General features: G+C 34.6%; 1 pseudogene; it reads left to right on the top strand.

Annotated features, from left to right (window-relative positions):
- The first annotated feature begins 20,064 nt into the window (after window positions 1–20,064).
- LOC101318978 (DNA-directed RNA polymerase III subunit RPC4 pseudogene) lies at window positions 20,065–21,496 on the top strand (annotated as a pseudogene).
- Window positions 21,497–23,545: the final 2,049 nt, after the last annotated feature.

Raw genomic sequence — 23,545 nt, 5'->3', positions numbered from 1 at the left:
CTTGGCAACCATAACTCTGTTCTCTATGTCTGTGAGTCTGTTTCTGTTTAGTAGATAAGTTCATTTGTGTACTATTCTAGATTCCACGTATAAGTGATATCATATGGTATATGTCTTTCTCTCCTGACTTACTTCACTTAGTATGATAATCTCTAGGTCCATGGAGATGAAAATGACATTCATTCTTTTTTATGACTGAGTAATATTCTATTGTACATGTGGGTGGGCCAGAAGGTTTGTTTGTTTTTTTCCATAAGGTGGCTTTAGTAGCACTTAGTTGCCTTTAACTTCATTGGAAAATTTTTTTTAGATTATATATGACAGCTGTAATATCAGTGTGCATTTAAAAAAATATATCAAAATTGATGAATATTTGTATAGCCATTTTAATATTGAAGATGGAAGAAAAAACATTTTCAACATATTATGCTTTATTATTTCAAGAAAGGTAAAAATGCAACTGAAACACACAAAACGATTTGTGCATTGTATGGACAAGGTGCTGTGGCTGATTGAATGTATCAAAAGTGGTCTGTGAAGTTTTGTGCTGGAGATTTCTCACTGGACGATGCTCCACGGTCGGGTAGACCAGTTGAAGTTGATAGTGATCAAATTGAAACAATATTTGAGAACAATAAACGTTATACCACGTGGGAGAGCCGACATACTCAAAATATCCAAATCAAGCACTGAAAATCATTTGCACCAGCTTGGTTATGTGAATTGCTTTGATGTTTGGGTTCCACATAAGTTAAGTGAAAAAAACCTTCTTGACCATATTTCCACATGTAATTCTCTACTTAAATGCAACAAAAATGTTCCATTTTTAAAACAAATTGTGACAGGTGATGAAAAGTGGATACTGTACAATAATGTGGAACAGAAGAGATCGTGGGGCAAGCAAAATGAACAACCACCAACCACAACAGAGGCTGGTCTTCATCCAAGGAAGGTGATGTTGGGTATATGGTGGGATTGGAAGGGAGTCCTCTATTATGAGCTCCTTCCAAAAAACCAAAGGATTCATTCTAACAAGTATCACTCCCAATTAGACCAAGTGAAAGTGGCAGTTGACGAAAGGCGTTCAGAATTAGTCAACAGAAAACGCTTAATCTTCCATCAGAATAATGCAAGACTGCATGTTTCTTTGATGACCAGGCAAAACCTGTTAAAGCTTGGATGGGAAGTTCTGATTCAACCACCATATTCACCAGACATTGCACTTTGAGATTTCCATTTATTTCGGTCTTTACAAAATTCTCTTAATGGAAAAATTTCAATTCCCTGGAAAACTGTAAAAGGCACCTGGAACAGTTCTTTGCTCAAAAAGATAAAAAAAGTTTTGAGAAGATGGAATTATGAAGTTGCCTGAAAAACGGCAGAAGGTAATGGAACAAAAGGGTTAATACGTTGTTCAATAACGTTCTTGGTGAAAATGAAAAATGTGTCTTTTATTTTTACTTAAAAACCAAAGGAACTTTTTGGCAAACCCAATACAAAACTCTACTTTTTAATTTATTAATTGTATGACTTTGGCCAATGGTCCTTCTGACTCAGACTCCAAATATGGAAAATGGTGATAAAACTCTCTATGTCATATAACTGTGGCTAGAATTAAAAGAGATAATATATACAGAAAGCTTTGTCCAGTGCCTGGTATGTAGAAGGCCTTAGTCACTGGTCTTTATTAACGTTCATAAAAATCACTTCAGTGTAGTATCACTTTTGTCTAATTATTTCATTCATTTAAGATCTTCCATCATCTGGGGGGAGTTTTGAACCCTGTGCTTTACAGCCAGACTATAAATATTATTATGCTAAGGAGCATTTTCATTACTGAAAGTGTTAAATTTCATAGAAACATAGTACAATCTTCAATTTTCTGGAAACAAAGTTGCTAAGTGCAGTGAAAATTTAAGCATTTGGAAATGCAGGCTACAAGTAACAAGATTTGCCCCAGCAAGATATCTCAAGTTTGCTAATTTGGTTTACACTGACCTACTGCCTTTGTTTTTCCTTTCCATTCTCTGTCATCAAACTGACAAACTCATTCACACTCAATATATTTTTCTGGAATTTATATATAATTATTTTTAAAATACTTGGTGAAATATATTAGAATACATAACAAAAAGCATAACTCCTGACAAAACTGTAGAAAAGTAATGACAAACTCTTGGGGAAAATATATCAGATAAAGTCAATAGTCTTCTCAGCACTTCCCAAAATATTCTTATGTAGAAGGATGCTGGCTTTAAGAACAAGTATTGTGAGACTAGAAGATTTTGCATTGATATCTAAATTATTTGCTTAATTGTATAACTATACATTAAACTACTTAACCATAAAATGATTATATCTTAATTCTTTCATATTTAGATTGTCTGGATTCTATAGAGCCAATATGTTCCCTTTAGAATCTTCAATAACAAGCACTTAATATTCAAAGATATTACTTAAAAACCATTGTCTTTAGTAAAGGTTTTTCTCCAACATACATTTAATTTATCCATGTGACTGCAATTATTGCCTTTGTGAAATCAGGAAACTTTTATGAGGGGTCCAGAGTAATCAGTGCTTATACACCTTGAGTATTTTGATCTTTTGTTGGCCTTGGTTTTAAAGTATGAAATGTGGCTACCCAGCATCACTCATCAAGTGTGTACTTCATTTTTAATAACATATTTCAATAACACTTATATGGCAGAGACTTATATTTCTTTCCTAATTACAACTGTTTTTTTTTGCATTTAGTAGAATGTGTTGAAATTATTAAAAATGATGATGCTTTTTCAGTCTGCATCTTCGATCATGTGTGAAGACTGTCACAAGGGAACGAATAAATTACTTAATTAAAGTTGTTTTATGTAAACCACTTTTATGAATGACTTTTAATTCCTGAAAATAATAAAAAGTTGTATGTATTTGCAAAAATTTTGCATACTAAATTAACTTATAATGGTCTTGTCAGATCCTAGAACATTGGAAATATTTTACAAAGGTTTAATGGGCATGAGCTCATGACAAGTCACTAATGGAGTCTACTTAATATATGTCTTAGGAAGCTCTTTTTTGTTTTTTTTTACATTTCATATAGATCAACCCTGCAAGAGATAATTTTCCCTATGACTAGTCATGTATAGTGAGTATAACTAAATTAAATGGATAAAAACAGGTTATATTTACTCTCATATAATATTATCTCTACATAAATAGATAATCAATGTGTCCCAGAGTACTGTACTTTTACTTTGTGAGGAAAAGATCATAAAAAGGCCTTCTCCATTCTCAATCTCCTCTCCTCCCCCCATAGTTTAGAAGCTGGTTATTTTTAAAGGGAGAAGCATGTGAATTGAACAATTAAATGTCAACAGGAAATCATAATTTTAAAGTATAGTACTGGATATGCAACTCTGCAGAGTACATGGAATTATTTATTAAACATCAATCTCTTACTTGGCAAGTTTCAATATATAAACCATATGGCAAATAACGTACAGTCAAATAATAAGTTGCTATGTGGAGGAATATTTTTGCTTCATTTGTTAATCATTAACTCAGTATTTATATACTAGACTCAAGTTTGAAATAGCATACGTATGATTTATATGCCATAAATTTTCTACTTTTACTTTGAAAAGATAGCACTTCTATCATGCTATTCTTTTATATTGAGTCAAGGTAAATTTCACAGTCTTCTCAAAACAATGCTTCCAGAAAATTTTGCCAATGCATTGAGATTGGAATATAAAATATAATTTATCTAGGACAGTTTAAAATAAATCAACTACTGAGTTTATCTATTTCAAAGGGGAAATCAAATGCTTTTACTAATTATTTTACCGAATTAACTACCATAAAATTTTTTTTGAATTGTGCACTAGTAAACATTATTACTATGTATCCCATAAGATGTAGTTTGTTAATTACTAGGAGGTAGTGTAGAGAGGAAAGAATTTTAAATTGCTGATTAATTAATTAATATCATCTCCCCCCACCATGGAAAACTGTGTCACCTCTAAAATTACACATGGTATGTGCAATTTTAATTTGTTTCATGCAATGTTGATCTCATTAAGTTTTTTAAGGTAGAATTGGAAAACAATATTTGAGTACTAAATAAGATTAAATTTATTAGATAAAAATTCAGTTGTGGTTTCATACAAAATGGATAAATTTATTTACTGTGTGATAAATACTTAATTATGCCCTATATGATTGTTTAATATGTCTGTGAATTCTTAATTCAGGAGTGATTATGAAAATAACAAATTGAATTATTATTATGCCTTTGGAAAACATTTCAGGATAGAATCTTTGTTATTTAGTTACTTTAGAGTAAACACATTTCCAACAGTGAGATTGCCTCTTTTTATACATTCCATACTTGGCCACTTAACTAATTTAAAATTATATGTATTGTAGACATACATGTACTGAATGTTTATTCCATAAGGTAGGAATAAAAACAGGCTTCATACTACAAAATTATAAAATGATACATGTTCTCTTTCTGTACTCACATTTCTGGTTGGAATTAAGGTTCAGAATATCAGTTTTTACTGTGAATATCAGTAATTTTAAAAGGGTTTTTACTTTTAAAAATAGAATTATGTTAGAGTTATAATGTTAGTATTATACGATTTTTAAGATATTTGAACTTGAAGGCACCTATAGGATCATCTAGAAGTCCAACTAAAGGTCGAGATAAAATTGAGCTGTTTTTCTTTGCAAATCATAATAAACTTCCTTTAAGAAAATATTTCTTTTCAAACTTTGTCTCTTTCAACTTGAAATTTTATTGCTCTGCACTTTTAAGATTCATCTTCTTGTAACAAAGTGGTAGGAGTTTAGAGATTAAAAAAAAATCAACAGCTGAAAAAAAACTCTAGAAAACCTCTTAAACACTCTTTAAAGTGAAATGGCAGCAAGTGTTCTGAATTTGAAGCAAAAGCAATAGAGCAAATAAAGCTTTCACTAATATAAACATGTTTTCTTTAAGAAAAAAGTCCTTGTTTAGCTTTAAAAGCTAAGACAATGCCTGCAAAACCCTGTTCTTAAATCTTTGCCCATAAATTAGATTAATTCATTATCATAATCTAAATATACCTATAGTCATCATCAGAAAGACATATACTTATGTATCAGAATAATAGAAGGATATTTAGAAATGGAAGAGAAATAGCTGATTTTTTTCAAAGTTTGGAGTCCAAAAGCTCAGTTTACATTTTACTTTCTCTGACATCAAAGATTCCTTCATTTCATTCACCCTCTGTTATGGCATAGAGAGAAAAGTTGGAAATAAACAGTGCTTTGATCTTATATGAGAAAACTCAGGAATCCAGGCCACCTGTAATTTAAGCTCCTTTTATTACCTTTCTTTTTTCTCTTTTTTTAAATGGAATCTCTATCCTTGATCAACTATGTGAGGTATGAAAAAGATGAGAAACGTTTTCTGAACATCAGGCTCTGTATTAGCTTCTCATTTAAAGTAGCTTTTACATCTGCTTAAGACAGCATGGAGTAAACTGTTTTTGACATGAGTTTCACATTATTAAGACGTTCTCCCCATCTATTCCCATAAGCATAGCTACACTGAGTGGAAAGAAAATCAGTTTTATAAGGAAATTTGTTTCTTTCTAATGACAAATTTGGGTACACGGTAGTTTTTTTTTTTTTTTTCCTATCACTTATGTGAGCTTTATTCAAGTAACTCAAGTTACTTCTGTGAATGTGAAAAGTAAAACACAAGTCATGGGATGTTGAATTCAGTGAAATATAAAATTCAGCTCAAAAATCACATATTTATGCCAAAAATACAAGGAGAGGCTTGAACTAAATGAAAAGACCCTATGGTTTGTGTCACTACTAACGAAATTTACTGATGTTGCAATTCCTTCAAAAAGTTAGACCATGTTACTCAGAAGCTTATACAAAGCAAAAGATATAATCCTTTCAAGAACTCTGAACATATTAATTGTAAATAATATTCTGTAATCCTTCTAACATCTAGTTTATTTATAGCATCTACAAATCTGGGCTCACAATACAAGTGCTCAGCCTAGGCCTGGCAACCACTTTAATGCATTCAGCAAATAACTTTAGCATTCTGTTCTCATTTCCCTGGTTATAAAATGAGAATATTAAACTTTGCCTTGAGTGTTGTGAGAATTAATTATTTAATGTTTATAAAGTTCCTTCCAGCTCCAAAGTAGAAAAGTCACAGACGTATTTCTTCTATTCACAATGGATGTTCTCATAAATGCAAATCAGGAAGGAAGTGTTATTTTTAACTGTAATAAAAATATAAAAGTCAGAATGAGAAATAGAGTCAAAGAAAAGATGATGTAATGCATAATGTATATTTTAATTGTTAGAGTGACTTTCCATGTTCTGTAATTTTTACCTCCAGCTATGCGAAATAACACAAACGTAAAGAACATGTAAAGATGGTCTAACATGCAGATGAGTTCGGTCAGCCCTCCTTATCCACGGGTTTCAAATCTTCTGGGTTTCCAAGGCGCAGATTCAACTAACCTAGAATGGAAAATACTACATGACCTGGGGTTGGTTGAATCTGTGGATCTGGAACCTGTAGATAGGATAGGAAGAACCGACTGGAGCGTTCAAGGATTTTGGTATCCTCTGGCTTCCTGGAATCTAGCACCGCAGAAAAGGATAGGGAGAGATGACTGTGCTTACTTCTGTGAAACTAGAACCACTCAATGAAAAACGAATTAAATCGAGTCAGTAACATAACTTTACAATGGACACCTGTGCAATTTAGAATCTGTAAAAGGAGGGCAACGTGGGGAATGCTTATCTGGATCAGGCTTTGACTGCATTCGGTAAGTTGTGATTGGAGGGTAAATGTATGGTTCTTTTTTTTTTTTTTTTTTTTTTTTTGACGGTACGCGGGCCTCTTACTGTTGTGGCTTCTCCCGTTGCGGAGCACAGGCTCCGGATGTGCAGGCTCAGTGGCCATGGCTCACGGGCTCAGCCGCTCCCCGGCATGTGGGATCTTCCCGGACCGGGACACGAATCCGTGTCCCCTGCATCGGCAGGCGGACTCTCAACCACTGCGCCACCAGGGAAGCCCAAATGTATGGATCTCGATGGTTCATTTGCTGGTCTAAAAGCTGTGCTGATCAATGGCAATATATTTGTTACTTTGTTCCTTTGTTTTGTTTATTTAAGTATGCTGAGAAAGAATAAGGACAATGAGGTGAATTTTAAATAAAACAATTTATTTTTTAAAACTGTAGTCTTCTCACTTGTTTGGTTTAGCAGTCCTCTATTCCTTTTTTCCCCAGTTTTATTGAGATATAATTGACATGTAACATTGTGTACATTTAATGTGTACAACCTGATGATTTGATACATTGCAAAATGATTACCACAATAAGGCTAATTAAATCTACCACCTCACATATTTACCTTATTATTTTTGTGTGAGTGATGAGAGCATTTAAGATCTACTCTCTCACAGTATTGTTAACTGTAGTCACCATGCTGTAAATTACATTCCCAGAACTTGTTCATCTTATAAATGGAAGTTTGTACGCTTTGACAAACATCTTTCTATGCTTTTATCAAGTAGTTGTACTAATGAACAGTAATATTTTGTTTGTATGTCCTTCACAAAATTTTAGAAGATAAGATGGCAACTTATGTTGGTCTTTTTAACTTTTTCCAAAAATGTTTTTTTTGATATCCAAATGTTTGAAGAATAATCTTGAATTTGCATATATGTGTAAAAGGATTGTGTTTCATAATTCTTTTGTTACAGGCGGACAACACATTACTGATGTGGTTACAGAACATTAAATTTTTATTAATAATAATGAAAATACCTGGAGTGTTTGTTCTGCAGATTTTGCATTGTATGTGTAAGTGTATGTAGTAGACAGAAAGGATGATACCATGCCACTAATTCAAATATTTTGGGTGAACATGGCTTAGAGGTTTAAAATTTAAATTTGTGATTAATTTTGAATATCTTACACCAATTGAAGTAAAGTAGTATTATGATACTCTTTCTTACTACTACATTATAGAGAAGAAAGTAAATAAAATTGAAATAAAGAAAAAACTAAATACAATTTAAATTTTAATAGTTTTCCAATTCCAAAATATATTAGAAATATTGAAAAACAATATATTGAATTAACATATGTACTTTGGCTATGCCAAAATTTGTTTGATGAGTTGATAAAAGTGGTAACTTTTCTTCTTCAACATTTTGATTGGTGAAATAGGGTTATGTTATCACATTGAACTTTTGGAGTCATAACTTTAAGAATAATCAATAATGTGAAGCCTGTAGTGTTAATCTTATTGCTCTTTCAGAATGATTGATAGAAAGGGTTGGCTTTATAAAACACTAAGCTGTTCAGTTTTGGTACATGACAAATAGCATCAACATGATAATATCTGGAATAAGAAAATAAAATCCCTCCCGAAAGCTTAAGATCTGTGCTAAATAAAACACTGGGAACCATTCAGCATTTTGTGTTCCTAAATGACCAAAATTTATTTAAGCAAAATTGATGAAGAAAGGGAATAATGGCAATTTTAAAAATCAGATTTAATTTAAAAGGCTATTGATCAACTATCCAGCTGTGAGCAACAAATACTCCCCACTTTGTAATTTTGCTAAATATCTTGCTTTATGTTTGGCCACTGCAACACAAAAGTGCTTATGTTGGCAATAAAACTAAGGGAGATTTAATTAAGCTGTATAAATGAATGTAAACATGGTACTGTAGTATTGTAATAAAATCAAGTTTTGTTTTATTTTTCCCATCTAACCATGGTCTCCAAAAATGCCTAATAGAAGTACAGATATTTATATGAATTAAAAATTTAGTAAGCTCTTATTAACTAATGAGCCAGCTCTTTAGACAGAAGATGACAGAAACAAATTAAAACCACCTGAAGTACCCAGAATATAGTGTACTGCTTCTTTGATTAAACTCTAACCAATATTTTCCTTTGGTAAGATTTTCCTTTGGTAAGGTTTCTGTGTAAATATTAAATATTTGGCCATTTTTATTGAGTTGGTTTTTGAGATTATTAAAAAGTTTTTTTATATATTTTAGATAAAATTTATTTATCCAATATATGCTTTGCAAAAATTTTCACCCAGTCAGTGGTTGGCCTTTTCACTCTTTTAATAGTGTCTTTTAAAGAGCAGACATTCTTATTTTCTCTCTCTCTGTCTTTCTCTTTTCTGTTGTTGTTGTTGTTGTTGTTGAAAAATGGATTGTGCTTTTGGTGTCTTGGCTAAGAAATCTTTCCATAATCCAAGATTACAAAGATTTTCTTCTGTGTTTTTTCCTGCAAGTTTTATAGCTTTAGGTTTTACATCTAGGTCTATGATCCACTGAGCTAATTTTGTAATAGTGTGAAATTTGGATTAAAGTTCATATTTTTACAAATGATTATCCAAATGTTTGAGCATTGTTTGTGGAAAAGACTAGTCTTGCTCAATGAGTTACCATTTTGCCTTTAATAAAAATCAGTTGTCAAAGATTTAAATACAAAATTTGAAATAAGCCTGTGTGGGTCTATTTCTGAGTACTCTGTTCCATTGATCTTTTTATCTTGACATCACTACTACACTTTGATTACTGTAGCTTTATAATATGTGTCAAAATTAGGTTCTGTTAAACTTCCAACTCTGTTTTATTTCAATGTCATTTTGGCTATTTTAGAGATTTTAATTTCTGTATTTTGGCTGATTCTGAATTTTAGAGTTGTTTTTTCAATTTCTACAAAAAATGCCTGTTGGGATTTTGATTGGGAATTCTATGTATAGATAAATCTGAGGAGAATTGACATCTTAAGAATACTTAGTCTTCCAACCCATGAAAAAGCTGTTTCCGTTTATTTTAATTTTTCTCAGCAATAGTTTGTAGTTTTCGGTATATAGTTCATTCACATTCAAAAACATATTTTACCAGATTTACCCCTAAATGAACTATTTCATAGTTTTGATGCTTTTGTAAATGGTATTTTTGTTTTTCTTTTTGCGGTATGCGGGCCGCTCACTGTTGTGGCATCTCCCATCGCGGAGCACAGGCTCCGGACGCGCAGGCTCAGTGGCCATGGCTCACGGGCTCAGCCGCTCTGCGGCATTTGGGATATTCCTGGACTGGGTCACGAACCCGTGTCCCCTGCATTGGCAGGTGGACTCTCAACCACTGCGCCACCAGGGAAGCTCTGTAAATGGTATTTTTAAATTCAATTTAAGATTTTTATTATTATAAGAAATAGAAAAATAGTTTTGATTTTTATGTACTTCCTTGAAGATAATACCAGAAGACAGTGGTTATATAGGATATTAGAACAAGGGGAGTAATAATTTTACACATAGTGTAGGGAAGGAAAAATGGTTTTCCCTCTAACATCTGACTTCTTAGCCAAGAGCCCTCTAACGAAAAACAGATTAACAAGAGAAAAAGAAACAGACATTTATTAACATGTATACCTCATGTATGCATAGGAAATACCCAGGGAAAAATGAGTAACTCAAAGAGGTGGCTTAGAATTCGGGCTTAATTACCATCTTATTCTGGAAAGAGGAGGGGGGATGTAGGTCTCTTGAGGGAGAGAAAATGGTTTTCAGGAAAGTTGAATGGGCCCTTAGAAGAATAGATGAGAGATATGATAGTTTGTGACAAAGTTTGTCTGGGTGTGGTATCAACTTCTAACTGATGAGAAATCAATCTTTCTTGGTTGATGAAACTCCCGGGAGAGGATTTAAGACAACTTGAGTTCTTTCTGGAGGATTTGTCTTTAGGCAAATAAGGAGAGTTCAGAGAAAGACTCTCCCTGTATTTGCTGGTTTTTAACTGCTTACACCTCAAAATAATCAATATACCAAAGTGGCATATTTTGCTACCCGTCAACATCAGTGGGCCACAATTTACCCTGAACTGGAGAGCAGTAGAGCATGTCAGTAGTCACTTACATGGGGGGAAAAATTCTGCTGCTCTGAGGCTGGCCAGGCAGTTATGAGTTCTCCCAATGAGCAGAGCCATACTCATCGGTAGTAGCCTTAATACTGAAAGATCAGTATGCCAGGAATAGGAACTGGAAACCAGGGAAAAAATGACTGTGGTCAAATATAACATACAAACAAAAGTATTAAGTAGAAGTGACAATGAAAACCATGCATATGAGCAGAGACTGAAAGGAAATATGCAGAAAAATGAGTTATTTCACTCAGAATATGGACATATATGATGTGATTATTTTTCTAATTGTTAAGTATATTGCAATATTATTATAATAGTTTTATAAGAATGACAACAATGATAATATTGTGATGGTCGTCTTGCTAAATAGTTTTACATGCTATGAGTGTTCACTTATGAGGAAAGATTCTGAGTGTGACAGGAACTAATAAATGTAGTCATTTATGAAACATTAGTTCTTCTGAAAAGTGGATTATTTTACATAACTCTTCTTTAATTGAGTATAAATAAAAAATCAAAAAAGAAGGTAGATGAAGAATGAGGGGAAATAAAAACAATCTACGAACAATTAGTATCAAAATGATATTCTCAAGGCATGGAACATCCTTGAATTCTTTTTCCTAAGAAATGAAATTTTCACCTCAAATTTATTTAGATCAAAGGATACTTGGGTAAAGTAACTTTACATTCTAACCCTGACTTTGATTTTCACTTTTAACTTTGTATATTCATGGTAATATTTGAAGGTACAGATTTTTTTAAACCCAAATAGATTAAAAACCTTGAAGTCACATCTCTGGAATAAATATACTACAATTTTAAACACTCTGGGATTGCAATTTGAGTGTATTAAAATAATTCTGCTGTAAAATTAATGCTTTTACATATTTTATAGAGAGAACAAAATTTTATTAGATAATTTTACCTAAGACTAAAAGTAACATGCAATGAACAATGACAATGGAAATATCAAATGATAACTATCTCAAACTTATATGAATTTTAATGTCATTCTCTACACATTTTTCTTATTTATCTTGACATATTTTATTAATAGTATGAAATAAATTAGTGAAAAAGAGAAAGCATTTCCATATAAAAGTAAAAGTGTAAAATATACTTGAAACATATACTATTGTGCAGAATTTTTCAATATTTATTTTACCAAAGCTGACAGCAAAATGAAAAATAAGAGATTTTGTGAAAATATTCAGAATTTTTATATTCAGCCAAGAGAAACACGAAAGTTGATTTTTTGTGTCTATTGTATTTTCAAGAGTGCTACAAATAGGATAGTGAAAAAGAAAAAAAGAAGAATTTTAAGAAGTCCAGTAAAATACAGAACTTTTTTTTTCTTATTGCTAGAATGCTTGGAAGTTATAACCAAAAGAGCTCTTGACCTCATGAGCACCTCTGTCTTTTATGAGAGCAAAAATATCTCAAGTGGCACAGTGCTTCTTTTTCTACCCCTGGTTTCATTAATTTAGATATACAGTAAATGTTCTTTTTCAGTGTTCTTGTTTGGTCATGTCAAAAGAGACTGTAATAGCTGTGAGATCACAGGGAAAATGATGAAGGATTGGTGAAAGTGAAGTAAATCGGTTTCAGTATTGGCCTGTCAGTAGAGATGAAGCAGGATACAGCAGCCTTCTCTTTTAAATATTTTTTCCAAAAAAAAAGAGAATTTTATCCTTGAAGCAACTACTTTCTCCATCTTATCCTTGATCTTATTCATTGTTAATATAGAGTTACAGCTCAGGAAATTCTAGAAACTAAGTGTACATTTCAAATGTCTTTTTAGTTAAATGTACTTGGGATATGTTTCAGTGGGAAAATCAGAGGGCTTGCACCCTTCCTCTTCCCTAAATTGATAAAAATTTGGAACTGCATTATTTAATAAGCAAAGTATACCCTCCATACAAAAAAAACCTAGATAGATACCTAACTATGATTAACTTGTTAGTTTTAGGTAAAAGAAAATAGCGAGAAAAATCAACCTCTAAATTTTACTCTTAGCTTTAACTGGCTAAATAATAGAAAATATGTGTTTATTTCCTTCAACTAGCTATACAATTCTGTTGTCATTCTCTTTGTTTTCTGTTGTTAGCGCTAACCCAAGAAGAAGATATAAAATAAACAAATCTAAGTTCCTAACCTCTTACCAAAGTTTATTAAATCTCTCAAAATTAACAACCAGGTTGTGCTCAAATTAATAAGCTAAAAAGAATATGTGGACTTTCATTTTTCAAAAGGAAGCATTTTGAGAAAATATACATTACAAAATAGTTTCTGAGTGATTTGTTCCTCAAAGAAATATGTTTTTTGTACTTTGTCACTGATTTATAGCTTTGCATACTTCAAATTTTTTTCTAGATTTATTGAGGTATAATTGACAGTTAAACATTGTATATGGTTAAGTGTACAACTTGATGATTTGATATGCATATATATTGTAAAATATTCACCACTATTTTGCTAATTAACATACTCATAAGTCACATAGTTACTATTTTCTTACTTTTTGTGTGTGGTGATCTAAAGATCTACCCTCTTAGCAGATTTCAAGGGTACAGTACAATATTGTTAATATAGTCACATTGTTGTCCATTAGATCTCCAGGACTAATCTTCTTTCATAACGGAAACTTTGTAGCTTTGCTTACTTTTTAATCTGTCAAAAATTTTTTTTAAGAATATTTAAATTTTTCTGAGACCAGGGGAGTAAGATAGCTATATGAAATGGGAACTTTAAAACTGAATCAGGCTTCATTGGCCTTCTATGTACTAAAGATTTAACATACAATGGTCTTTACTAAAAGGCTAACTACGTGAAAAGATGGAAGAGATTAATAGTTAATCACACTGATAAAAATTCTATTTTTGGCTTTATTTTACATAAGAAGTCCAATTCTTAAGATTTAATTAAATTGTCCCATGTTTTACTTCAATGTTTGAAATTTTCCAAGTGTGTAATGATAGTGATCATTTGACATAAGGAAGAAAGAGTCCTTTTCCTGGGAGCTGTTCTAAAAAAGTGCAAACCAATTTCTCAGAAGAGTAAAGAATCTGACTAGTAGTGAAAAGTCTGCCCTGCTGAAACCATGCTAATTAGTAATTACTTCACCCATCTAATGCTATCTTAACTCCAAAACACTGAAGCGGATTGACTCTAAAAAAAAAAAAGTGAATTAAATAAGAATGTACTCACCACTCATTTTAATTCTATTGGATTTGGAGAATTGATTTATGGAAATTTTGAGCAATTTTCCAATTTAAGGGGAATTATTTCAGATAGTGTTCACTGTAATTTTAAAGTTCCTGTCTTTTCTAGAGGTTACTACATCATTGATAGCTGAAATTTTCCTCAGAGCTGTTCCATTGCAAATAAACAATTTGAGCTTCACTTTATTATTTATAACTCAGTGATGTCAGGAACAATGAAATAGATATTCATCTACTTGGCAGATTTCATAGAAACATGCATTTATGAAATACTGATGTTATATCTGTACTGTATAATGGCAATATGTACTCAAGAATAACCTATTTGGAAGACTATTGTATTATAATCTCAGTCCTCTGGGGAGTTATTTAATCAAAATAGCTCTGCTTAAGTGCACTACAAGAGGAGACATAAAAAAATGTCAGAGGATCAAGGAGAGACAAAGGACTAGAAATTGTAATACTAAAAGTAATTTAGTGCCTTGAGGAATGGTAATTTTTTTTTCTTGAAGTGGAAAAAGCACTGATAAGTCAGGAATGTCAGAGCTCCAACTGAGATCTCGGTGAATGGCAAAATGAATTCTCATACCCATGAACAGCTAAACACCTAGATAAAAAGTGTTAAGTGAACATGGAAATGTAAGTCACACTGTGCTTCTTAATATCAGTGTTAGTGAAACACTAATTGGTATCATATGATTATAAGCAACCATATTGGATCTTATTCCTCTATCTTCTTAACTCTTTTTTGTACAGCACAACTTCAAGTAGGCTTTCCAGTAATTCTATGAGCTAAATTCTAGCAATCCTCATGAGTTATAATAAAGAGTTAAAGAACATAGTGTCCTTGAATAATAAATCATGTATTAAGATATACACTCTTATCTTAATGTGGAAATCTATGGTAATTACTCTATTAATAAGTACTATGTGTTTAACTAGCATGCCTAATTATCTTAACTTTGATTATTGAGGATAAAACAATATAGGAGGCACAGAATGTTATAGAGAATTTTACTTCTATTTATTTGTTTTTGTGTGTGAATTCATCGTCACCTTTCTCCACTGTAAATGCATCATGTCAAAGTTGCCTCCAAACTATCTTTACAGGGTTTTCCTCCTGTAATCCAATACCAGTGATTTTTCCCTCCTCTTTTGTAGTATAAAAATTGTATAATGCTTTGGCATTATACAATTAGTGATATTACCATATTAATCTTTTTCAAAGCATTCCAGGTTATAGTACATGACCATGCATGACCATCTTCTTAAAATTTGTCATCTGCTTCAAAGTAATCAAGGATAATACTTTGTTGACCTTCTCTGTCTCTAGCATTAACTATTATTATTAAGCAATATATTTCTACTAATACCTCAGGATACTATTGGTAGTAGATGGGTTATAAAACATAAATTATGAATACGAATTTGATCCTGTATTTCTGTCAGGGCTTAGTTGCTTGGTGTTTGAGAAATCACTTGCTTCAATATATTTCATATATTCTCCCATTGTTGCTCTGAGTTCAAGAGTATTACCCACCTTACATGCCGATCAGTGTGTAGCCAGTGTTTCAACCAAACATGATTCAAAACTTACCTCTTATGAGATCATCCCACAAGCATGGAAGGTCCTCTTTATGACAAAATCCACCTAGCACTGATGTACTCCCTTTAGATATACTTTCATATTTAATTGTTTTCAGGAACACTTGCCATTTAATTCAAAATGATTTTAAATGTCAGTGATAATGATTAGTAATGGATAGCATTTTTGAGCATTTGCTAATTTCCAGACACTGTGTTAAGTGCTCTATATGAAATATCTCATTTAATGCAGTAACACTAAGAGGTAAGGATAGCAGGATAGCTCTATTAATTTTTGACAAATAACATAGAACTGAGATCTAAATCATGTTTTAGAATACCATAGTTGTTGGCCTCTAGGAAGAAATTTGAGCTCAGTTCAAATATTATTCTCTCTCAGAGGCCTTCCCTAACGACTCTATACAAACACCATCTCTGCCATTATCACAGCCTGTCTTTTTTGGCACATGGTAGCTACAACCTACCTACCTGTGGACAGTGAAATGGGATTGAATTTTCTATTTATCACTTCTCAGTGGGAGAGCCTAAAACCAGTGTGAGGTTGGCTTAATCCCTGTTTCCTTGCCATATTGGCAGGCAATGTGTCTGATGGCGGAGGCTCCATCAGGTCCTAGAGTGAGGAAACATGGATCAGAGCCCCTAGCCAATGTGATAAATAAAGCTTTATTATAAGCTGCCACGGTGTTGGGGATTCTTTTTAGAAACCAGAGGCTGATTGTACACTATTAATTCATGTATTCATTCAATCAACAAACATTTTTGTGTACCTGTTATGAATTAGGAACTGTTCCAAGCACTAAGAAAATTATAGTAATCAAAACAAAAACCCATGCCTCTTTGAAGCTTGTTTTCAGGGAAAAGACAGATAATAAAGAAAAACAAACCAACAACAAAAAAAGAAAACTATTTTTTTTAACTGTCTGTTAATGGTGATATAGTGCTGTGGGAAAAAATGTGAACTTGTAATAGGGAGTGATGCAGGTTAAACTGTGTGTTCAAGGAGTTAGTTGCTGATAGAGTGATATTTGACCAAAGGGCTGAAAGATGAAAGGAAGCCTGGCGTATAGTTATATTGAAGCACTTTTCCAGGAAAAAGGAACAAACTTCTGTCACTAAAGAACAGTAAGGAGGCTAATATTTGTGACAAAGGGGAATTACAATGAAGGCAAGACCATAGAGGCAGAGGAGGGTCTTGTGGGCTCTTCAGTTTTCATCTTGCATAACTCGCTCACTGTGAACAGTGCATGGTTGTTGAATAAATGAAAGAACAATCTCCATAATGATAAGATTTAAGTATTCCACTTCATTCTACCACAAACCAAAAGAAAAACTCAGTTGAACTCACCAGGTCTACATCAAACAAATGCAGGTACTATTAACAAGTATTTGCGCAGGTAGGTGTATTCTAATAACACCTCTCATTGGTTCAAAACCTTATTGAAAGAAAATTGAAAAAAAATAGTGATATCTATAAAAATGTGTTTCATTAGTTTTAACTTAGCCACTTATGATAAAGAACCACTGGCTAATGTTTTAGTTACAGGAATAGATTTTTTTCCCCAAATAGCTTCCAAAAAGTATCTTTATAAAAATTGTCCTAGAAGAAGAATGAGATTATTGATAAACATTTTGTACCAAACAACCCATGATTATTCTTAAAAGTAGCCAGCTATGCTTTGAGATATTTTATTTCATGATTCTTACCTCAACATCTTTGTTTCAGTTATCTAATGTTGTGTAACAAAACATCCCAAAACTTAGTTTACTATTTACTCACAATGTGTGAGTCAGCAGTTTGAGCTGAATTCAAGTGAGTTCCTTCTACTTGTTTATGAGTCCTCAGATGGAATGGCTCCTGATTTTCCACATGCCCTTTCACCCTCTAGATGCTAAACTAGTCCTTTTTAAATGATTGTAGAAGCATTCAGAAGTTGCTGTTTAGAGACAATTCTCCACGAATCCCTCACATTTCTACATGGCTAGGCATTTATGGACAATTTAAGAATGTTTGTATAAGGGGTTATAGCAAGCTAGTACTGTGTTATCAGGGAAGACTTTCTTATATTCCAAAGTAATAAACACAGTGTCTCCTTTGGAGACATTGTGTTTAGGCAAGATTTTTAGCATCACCTTACGGGATCGGGGGGTTCAAAGCTGGACACAGATTAGCTGTGTGTTCAGAATTCACCTAGGCGCATGTTGAAGCACCCCTGTGGGACTTGGAAGATAAAAGAGATCAGTGAGAGCATGAAGTTCAAGCTGCCTGCTACCCTAGAAGTTATAAACTGTGCAAAACCATTTGGTCTGGTTGTCTCCTTACTAAGTCTGTGGAAGTGTGACAAGTTGACCTAGCAGCACCTTGCAGTTTAGGGACTACTTGATTGCAAGCCTTTCCAAATAGTAGACTTGAAAATAAAAGCAGTGTCACTTTTGCCACATTATATTGGTCAAAGCATGTCCCAGGGCCATACCAGATTCAAGCCTTGAGGGATTAGACTCTGTGCTTTGATGGGAGGAGTGACAGAGACACAATAGAAAGGAATATGTGTAATTGTAGAATTCTCTCTTCTGTGTATCTTGTAACCTCTTGTTCATAATTTTTTATCTCTTTGAATCTGTAAACTCATAATTCCTTCAATTTATATTTATTCTCCTAATCTTCTCCTCAGCTCTGTCTAATCTGCTATAAACAAGTTCACCGAGATTTCCAACTTTTTACAGAAGTATAACAAATACATAAAAATGTGCATAAATCACAAGTATAAACAGCTTGATAAATTTTCACAAATTACCAACAGCCTTGTAACTAGAACCTAGATCAAGAAAGAAAATATCACCAGCATTCTCAAAACCTCCCTTATGCCCCTACCTAGTCACTACATACTCCCCAAGGATAAGCAATAGTTTTGCTTGTTTCTGAACTTTATGTATGAATGGAATCATATGTATGTATTCTTTTGTGTTTGTCTAACTTAGTTCTACATCACGTTTGTTAGAATCATCTATGTTATGATTCAGTTCACATTCTCTGAACACAATGCTATTATGTTAGAAATAATATCTAAAAGTTAAGATTTTTAAAAATGTATTTTTAAAATTTAGAACACACTAATAAATAATTTATATCAAATAAGAAAGAACCCATATTTGAAATTAGAAAATATACTTAAATATGTAAAAATTATTACTTCTCAAAACTTATGAGATGAGGCTAAATTTTTATTATATGAGAATTTAAATATGCTAATATATAAGAAAAGAAAAATAGCAGCCAATTAAGTAGCTAAGCATCAAACTTGACAATTAGTATATGATTAATAGAATATCCCCCAAACAACTATAGAAAGGAAAAAAAAAAGAGTAGATATAATATAGACATACAGACATAAAATTGTTAAGATTGTCAGAGACAAGTATACTTTTTCTCTTCAAAGATTAATACATTTTAAAATATCTACCAAAATTAATGAAAAAAATTTTGATTAGTTACAAAAATGTCCCAGATCCTATATGCTTCCCTGTAACTACTCCTTTGATAACATAACATTGTAACTTTAAAAGAGTTGTACCTTATTTCCTGAATCTTTTAATGTGGGCTGGCTTTGTGACTTGTCGTGGTCAAGAGTATGAAAGAAGTGCCAGTGTTCCATTTCCAAGCAAGACGTCAAGAGTCCTTTAGTGCCTATGTTCTCTTTTTGCTCTGACTCCACTTTGAGAACAAGTAAATGCCAGCTAACCTGCTAAAGAATAAGAAACCAAGTGAGGAAGAGCTTAGTCCTCCTTATTGAGTCCAGCCAGTACAAACAGAACCACCTAGTTGTCTGCTGCTAATCACAGACGTGCACGTGGGTATCTCTAGGCCCTTGGAGAGCAGATGCTCTGCTAGCCAACACACACACATATGAACTTAAAAGAGCTTATTGTTTTAAGCATATAGGTTTTGTGGTGGTTGGTTACACAACATTATGGTAGCAGTAGATAACCACACAGAACCCATTATAATAGCATATTATGTATTTCCAAAGAATATATTTTATAAGTTAAAAAACCTCTTCTTAATTTTAATAATGTTGATGAGTAATCAGCAAGCTATAAGAATTATAGAAATAAAATAATTTATTTATTTTTATTTTTTATTGTTTTTTAATAAGATGAAAAGATACTCAACTTAACTCAGGTTAAGTTTAAAAAGGTGTTGTGGACTTCCACCCCGGCACTGAGGCCCGGCTGCAGGTCGCCTAGGAGGTGAAGTCGGGATGCGCGTGATGCGGAGCTCCAGCCCCGGTGCGCTGGGGCAACATGAAGAAAGCGCCACAGGCGAGCCCAGCGCCCCGGGAGGGCCCTGACCCTTCCTCTCTGGGGAACGGGGGTCTTTTCCTGCGGAGGCCGGTGCCTCCCCTCACCCCGGGCTGCCTTCCCTCCATCCACTCCAGGGACCTCACCCTCAGGGAGTCAAGAAGAAAACCTGCACCCCAAATATCAGTCGTAAGATCAAGGAAGAGCCCAAGGAAGAAGTAACCGTCAAGAAGGAAAAGCGTGAAAGGGATACAGACCGACAGCGAGAGGGCCATGGACAGGGCGGGGGACGCCCAGAAGTGTTCCGGTCCCACTCCATCTTTGAGCAGGGCCCAGCTGAAATGATGAAGAAAAAGGGGAAATAAGGCTGTGAATGTGTCGGACATGGGGACCTCTCACAACATCAACATCAAAAAGAACAAGAGGGAGACGGATGAAGAAACAGAACAGATCCTGTACACGCTGGAGAAGGATGATTTCATCGATGACCCTGGTCTGAGGAATGACACTCGAAATATACCTGTGCAGCTGCTTCTGGTTCACTCGGGCTGGCTTTTTAAGGAAGAGAATGAAGAATCAGATGTTAAACCTTGGCTCAAGGAAGAGGACATGGAGGTGGGAGGGGCCTGCTGTGAAAGTGAAAGACGAGCCACGAGATGAGAGGAGGAGGCCAAGATGAAGGCTCCCCCCAGAGCAGCCAGGAAGCCCCCGGCCTCCCGAAGGATATGTCTGTGGCAGAGGTTTCAGGAAGCTGAGCCTCACGCAGGAGGAAGAGCTGCTGTTCCTGCAGCTGCAAGACTGGCTCCCCGGGGGCTTCCCTGGTGGCGCAGTGGTTGAGAGTCTGCCTGCCGATGCAGGAGACGCCGGTTCGTGCCCCAGTCCTTGAAGATCCCACATGCCGCAGAGCGGCTGGGCCCGTGAGCCATGGCCGCTGAGCCTGCGCGTCCGGAGCCTGTGCTCCGCAACGGGAGAGGCTACAACAGTGAGAGGCCCGCGTACCGCAAAAAAAAACAAAAACAAAAAAACACCTGGCTCCCCGGCCAGCCGCCTACTCTGGATGTCGAGCCTACCAAATCAGCGGTGCAGAGCGAGGACGGACAGATGGTGGTTATAAAGCAGGAGAAAGACCGGGAAGCCAGGCTGGTAGAGAATGCTTGTACCCTAACCGAGGGTCAGGTTGGCAAGCTGCTCATCTGCAAGTCGGGGAAGGTGCAGCGCCTCCTGGGCAAGGTGACTGTGGACGTGACGATGGGGACCGCCTGCTCTTTGCTGCTGTCCTGTCTGTAGGCCTTGGAGACAGTAGGATGGGTGAGATGACAGTTCTGGGACATAAAGCACAAACTTGTATGCTCTCCCAATTTTGAATCCGTGTTGGATCACAAACACCGGTAAAATAAGCAGACGGAGGATGGTGGTGGCCGTGCTAACAGCGGTTGCTGACTGCTCCAGACGTTGTGATCTAAAATTTGTTCGACCCAAAAGGGGCCTGTTTAGCCCAGCCACTGTCCCCGTTTTGTCCACAGGGCCCACGTGGCTCCCTCCCACAGCAGCTGTGAACGGCGCGAAGACCTTCCCACAGCACCGAAACCGCTTGCTGCTGGGCGTCTTGTCCCTGCTACTTATTTTTATAGTTATGTTTCGGCTCTTCAACTGACTGCATCCTCCCCAGGTGGAGAGGGGACGGTCTGTGGGAAAGGACAGGCTCCTTCTCTTGGTAACGTCTTGGTTCTCAGGGAAGAAAATGGAAGGATGGCTGCGGCTGCTTTTGCTCCCTCCTTCCTCCCTAGGGGCGGCGCCTGAGAGACAGCAGGGACTTGAATCTGAGACTCAGTCGCAGCTCTGTCTCTTGCCAACTGTGTGACTGGACAAACTACCTAACCTTTCCGAGCCTCATATTCCTCTTCTGACAAAAATGAGGGTGATACCTACCTTCCAGGGTTGGTGTGACGATGAAATAGAATATTGTCAATGAAAAATCCTTGCACAAGGCCAGACATAAAAAGTTGCCACTCAATTAATGTTAGATTAGTTTACCGAAAAAACAAAACAAAAAAAAGGTGTTGTGATATCTGTAGTTAACACTTAAAAATATTCATAGAAATTGTCTTCTATTGTAGTTTACTTAAAATCAACATACTGAGCAGTAGGAATGACTTTTGGGAATTCATTGCTGGGATACATAATTGCTATGTATTTGAAATATTTCATATCTCAAGGAGTTAAAAGAAATTTAAGAAATGGTGTGTTTTGGGTCAAAGGTAGTCAAAAAGTACCAAAAATTTAAAAACTGTGTCTTTGTAGTACTGTCTAGGCATGTAGTTTGCAGCCCAAATAACCAAGGTCTCAAACAACTAAATTTTGGATGCCAAAAAAATATGCAGTTAGAAGTATGACTGTGCTTACCATCAAAATCAAAATTTAACATATGGCTTGATAATGTAATTGACAGTGTTTATGAGTAGAATTTAAAAGTAAGTCACAAAGGTGACCAACTCATCAAGCAGAGTGTTTATTGGTAATAAAATATAAACAAAAGAAATAGGATATTTTTAATGATTTTTTGGTTAATCTATGCATTTCATAGATTAATATAGATTATCTTATGCTCCTGCATAAAATAGGGATATTCTCATTGACAAAACTAGGGCAGGTTGTAGAACAAAGCTCCCCTTCTCCACTGGCTTTGATAAATGCTCGTTAGAACTTTGCTTGAAAATGTCCATTTTTTCTCTGCTAAATACAGGTTTCTGATGCTTTTCAGGTGAACAGGAACAAAATGAAAATAATAAAGTTTTTGTTGTTGATTGCTTTGTCATATTCTAGGCAGTATCTTCTTCAAAGTGTATTATTCCTGAGATTAAAAGTGAAGGTTGAATACATTTCTGACATAGATCAAGTTTGTGTGTCTGTGCCTCACTACACCTGCTTTCCTTCACTTGTAAATTAGTGTGTCTGGTAGTGCCATATAAGTCTGTTATGAACATTAATGGGAAAATGCATGTGAAAAGCTTGGCACAATATCTAACAAATAGCAAATGCTGACTAAAGTTAACTATTTATTACAGATCATTCCTGAAAGAGAAACATTTCTGTGGATAGTATATCCCATTCACTATATACTGATTTTTAAAATCTTTTGTTTTAAAAGATGACTTTTTCTTATCTTCATTCCCATCACTCAATAGTAGTGATCTTATCTGAGCCTTTGTTCCCTATGGAACAATTACAACTTCTACTCCATCAAAAGAGAACTAAATCAAACTGTACTAGTAGATTCATATAATCAGAAAATATTTATTGTGCATTTAATGAATCATAGCACTCTATCAGAGATTCCTCAGGTCATGGGGACCAAAATAATATAAAATTTTCTGATGCTGTACCTTATTATTCACCTCACTATGCTCTAAATGAGCAGCACAACCATAATTTTATTCAAGA

The sequence above is a fragment of the Tursiops truncatus genome, chromosome 5 (genome assembly GCF_011762595.2).
Source record: "Tursiops truncatus isolate mTurTru1 chromosome 5, mTurTru1.mat.Y, whole genome shotgun sequence".
Classification (NCBI taxonomy): Eukaryota; Metazoa; Chordata; class Mammalia; order Artiodactyla; family Delphinidae; genus Tursiops; species Tursiops truncatus.
Note: the sequence above shows the minus strand (reverse complement) of the source record. Positions and strands in the feature narration are given on the sequence as shown.